Source organism: Chrysoperla carnea, chromosome 3 (genome assembly GCF_905475395.1).
Source record: "Chrysoperla carnea chromosome 3, inChrCarn1.1, whole genome shotgun sequence".
NCBI lineage: Eukaryota > Metazoa > Arthropoda > Insecta > Neuroptera > Chrysopidae > Chrysoperla > Chrysoperla carnea.
The window spans coordinates 40,433,996-40,438,823 of NC_058339.1; positions in this window are offsets into that span (position 1 = coordinate 40,433,996).

Here is a 4,828-nt window from a genome sequence, read left to right on the forward strand (position 1 = left end):
ACTTTTTGGTTTTGTGCTGTCGTTACGATTTGGGGGGGCTAGCGTGACGTCAACCTAGCCCCCCCAATTTCAATCGTCGATTCCTGCCAAACGACTGGAGCACAAAAATCGGGAATAGAGCAACTAATTAGCACATAAATAGCACAAAATTATCATGTATTCACTTTTTCAATTTGTGTCGTCATTACGATTTGGGGGGGCTAGCGTGACGTCAACCTAGCCCCCCCAATTTCAATCGTCGATTCCTGCCAAACGGCTGGAGCACAAAAATCGGGAATAGAGCAACTAATTAGCACATAAATAGCACAAAATTCTCATATATTCACTTTTTGAAATTGTGCCTTCATTACGATTTGGCAGAGTTAACGTAACGTTAACCTAGCCTCCCCACATTTAATCGTTGATTCCTGCTAAACGGCTGAAGCAATAAAATCGGGAATAGAGCAACTAATTAGCACATAAATAGCACTAAATTTTTTGGATAGAACGAATTTTTTTTGTGGTAGTAGGGGAAGGGCATGTATAGGTTTCACTGTAAACGGTAGACATTTTCGTAAATGTTTTACCGGTTTCTTAAAGCACATAAATAGCACAAAATTCTCATATATTCACTTTTTGAATTTGTGCCGTCATTACGATTTGGGGGGGCTAGCGTGACGTCAACCTAGCCCCCCCAATTTCAATCGTCGATTCCTGCCAAACGGCTAGAGCAACAAAATCGGGAATAGAGCAACTAATTAGCACATAAATAGCACAAAATTCTCATATATTCACTTTTTCAATTTGTATCTCCATTACGATTTGGGGGGGCTAGCGTGACGTCAACCTAGCCCCCCCAATTTCAATCGTCGATTCCTGCCAAACGGCTGGAGCACAAAAATCGGGAATAGAGCAACTAATTAGCACATAAATAGCACAAAATTCTCATATATTCACTTTTTGAATTTGTGCCTTCCTTACGATTTGGCAGAGTTAACGTAACGTTAACCTAGCCTCCCCACATTTAATCGTTGATTCCTGCCAAACGGCTGGAGCACAAAAATCGGGAATAGAGCAACTAATTAGCACATAAATAGCACAAAATTCTCATATATTCACTTTTTGAATTTGTGCCTTCATTACGATTTGGCAGAGTTAACGTAACGTTAACCTAGCCTCCCCACATTTAATCGTTGATTCCTGCTAAACGGCTGAAGCAATAAAATCGGGAATAGAGCAACTAATTAGCACATAAATAGCACTAAATTTTTTGGATAGAACGAATTTTTTTTGTGGTAGTAGGGGAAGGGCATGTATTGGTTTCACTGTAAACGGTAGACATTTTCGTAAATGTTTTACCGGTTTCTTAAAGCACATAAATAGCAACTAATTCTCATATATTCACTTTTTGAATTTGTGCCGTCATTACGATTTGGGGGGGCTAGCTTGACGTCAACCTAGCCCCCCCAATTTCAATCGTCGATTCCTGCTAAACGGCTGGAGCAACAAAATCGGGAATAGAGCAACTAATTAGCACATAAATAGCACAAAATTCTCCTATATTCACTTTTTCAATTTGTGTCGCCATTACGATTTGGGGGGGCTAGCGTGACGTCAACCTAGCCCCCCCAATTTCAATCGTCGATTCCTGCCAAACGACTGGAGCACAAAAATCGGGAATAGAGCAACTAATTAGCACATAAATAGCACAAAATTCTCATGTATTCACTTTTTCAATTTGTGTCGTCATTACGATTTGGGGGGGCTAGCGTGGCGTCAACCTAGCCCCCCCAATTTCAATCGTCGATTCCTGCCAAACGGCTGGAGCACAAAAATCGGGAATAGAGCAACTAATTAGCACATAAATAGCACAAAATTTTTTGGGTTGAGCCAATTTGGTTTGCGATGGTGGGGGGGCTAGGGTGACATGGGTAAAAGATACTGCTTGTAATAATTTCTATCAAGTATAAGATGAGTTTTGCATATCAATGTGAAAAACCACAGATATAAGAACATTATTGATGGTGAATCTGACTTGTTCGTTTTATTCGAGTTTACTTGATATAGGTATATTACAGACAACGGATGGTTTTCTGTCTGTTATTTTCGTTATTATTTAAACAATTGATACAGATTAATTCGATAAATTGTATTTTTATCGAATGTTAAATAAGCTATTCAATAATATTATACGAAATAATTGATTTATGTTTCCGTAAAAATCCGTTTTGTAGGCATCTAAACTATGCCTGTTTGATTTGGGTTATATGTATATCCTCTACTTCAACAAAAATGTATTTATTCACATCCATATACAGGGTGGGATATAAAAACCAAGTAGTTTTCAATAGCCGATTAAAAAAGCTGGATGTGTGTGTTTTATTGCTATACCCATAGTTACTGAAAATATTTCTTTTCAGCTGTCATCATCGTCAATGTTAGAATAACGCGTATTCGAGGATAATTGTTTTATAATCCCTGCGACGTGAGTTGCATCGCAGATTCAATATCAATAAAATCTTCTAATGGAAACAAGAACATTTCGATAGATATTGACCAAAAAGCACTTGGTTCTTATGTTCCTCCCTGTAAGTTTATTCTTCATTTTGAAGAATAGATGTACAGCATACATATAAAAAACAGAAGTTTTTCTGCATCTTCATAAAATTTTTATACCATGTATATATGAAATATACATAGTATATTAAGTTTAGTCCCAAGTTTGTAACGCTTAAAAATAATGTCAGGAAAAAAATTTTTTCATAGGTGTTCATAAAATCACCTAATTAGTCCATTTCCGGTTGTCCGCCCGTCACGATAACTCAAAAACGAAAAAAGATATCGAGCTGAAATAAATTTATAGCGTACTCAGGACGTAAAAAGTGAGGTCGAGTTCGTAAATGAGCATCATAGGTCAATTGGGTCTTGGGCCCGTAGGACCCATCTTGTAAACCGTTAGAGATAGAACAAAAGTTTAAATGTAAAAAATGTTCCTTATCAAAAATTAATGTTTGAAACATTTTTTCGTCAACATCACTGTTTACTCGTGAGGGCGCCAATTAGGCGAAAATTTTATAATATGTACTATACTTGATTATCAGTTATGTATGTGTCACATGTTTGTATGTGTAATGTGATAAAGAAATCAACACTGACTATGCATGGTATTTCAACAATTAACTCAGTCAATTGTTTGTTTTCACTTGTTTCGAATGATTTTGGTGTGTAACAGTTAATCTCCAAAACTGTATGTTAATAATAATATTACTTTTTAATATTTTTAAGAAAAAGTTGATTTAGGACCACACAAAGCGATCTTTCGAAGTCTTCATTGTATCGGAATTTGAGTTTTCTAAAAAAGATGCTTCTTAAGCGTTTTGGAAACGCTAAAATTATAGGAATAACATTTTTATTACTTAGCGGGTCGTTTCTAATGACATAGCGGTATAGCGTTTATTTAATCGAAAATTTATTGAATCACATCAAACGAAAAAGGGTATAATCAAACTGATATAATTACCAGAGTTCAGACTATATTGTTTTTGAAAGTTTAGTTGAATATGTGTGGGTGCATCATATAGTTAGATACTGTTCATAAAGAAAATTGAATGAAAAACTTTTTTATGTTTATTAGATTTCTATTTAACCAAATGAAATAATGATTATGTTTTCTATATAATACTTTATTATGTTGATAACGATCTGAGGAAAATTGTATAAAAGAGTGTGAAGTGCCTCTTAGCGGGACCGCAGTATGTAAGAGTTCGGACAGGGTAACAACTTCCAGCCAAAGGCTTTACTTTTTAACCTCTGAACTAAAAAAATGGTGTTATAAGTTTGACCGCTATGTGTGTGTGTCTGTGCGTTTGTCTGTCTAAGGCATCGTAGCGCCTGAACGGATGAACCGATTTTAATTTTTTTTGATTTTATTTGAAAGGTAATTTAACGAAGAGAATTTTATTAAGTAGCTTTTCTGTGTCGTTATTTCTGTTAGGTATATTCCACTACTATTACAATTAATTTTCCTGGAATGCTCAAGTAAATTTCTTAGTTAATTAATTTTTTTCTAGGTAGAAATAGTTAGTATCATAAATTAATTTAGTTCTTACTTTTAAGGGATTCATTCTCAACATTACCTTTATTATTAATGTACATATAAGTTGCTTCATTTATTAGGGTATCATAAATCAAAACAACGTAGATTAATGATATACAAGGTCGTTCAAATCATCCCTGACACCCCCCAAAAAGGTTGTTAGTCATTTTTTAACTCTCGAACGAAATAAAGGGAAGTTTGACCGCTATGTGTGTGTGTGTGTGTATCCATATATAGTATAGAGAAGCAAATCTCACTTAACCACCGTACTAATAATTCACCGTGTATACCGTATGTTAAAACTACTACACATTCAAATATAAAGTACTATCTACCTCTCATTCTTCTAAAATTCTTATTTCTCAATTAATATTTATGGAAAAATAATGTGTTTGAAATTAAAATTATGTTTGTGTTCTATCTAACCCTCCATTTCTTTGTATTTGATTTTCTTTTCCTACTTTTTATGTTCTGAAATTTTTTAATTAGATTTAAGCTTTTCTAATCGCAAAAAATGTATTGCTGCGGCTTTTTTTTGGATTTTTAGTTTAGAAGAAAGATATATTAAGAAATTACTTATAAAATCTCATTTAAGTTGTATTTCATGGTTAAGTGCCTGGGAAAAAACTACGAATGTTAAGACTCTTTGAATGTTCAAAAATACAATCTTTCAAATCGAATTTCCATTAAAAAATATCCTTAACAGTATTTTTCAACATCTAACATAATTAAAATGATTTTCCACAAATTAAA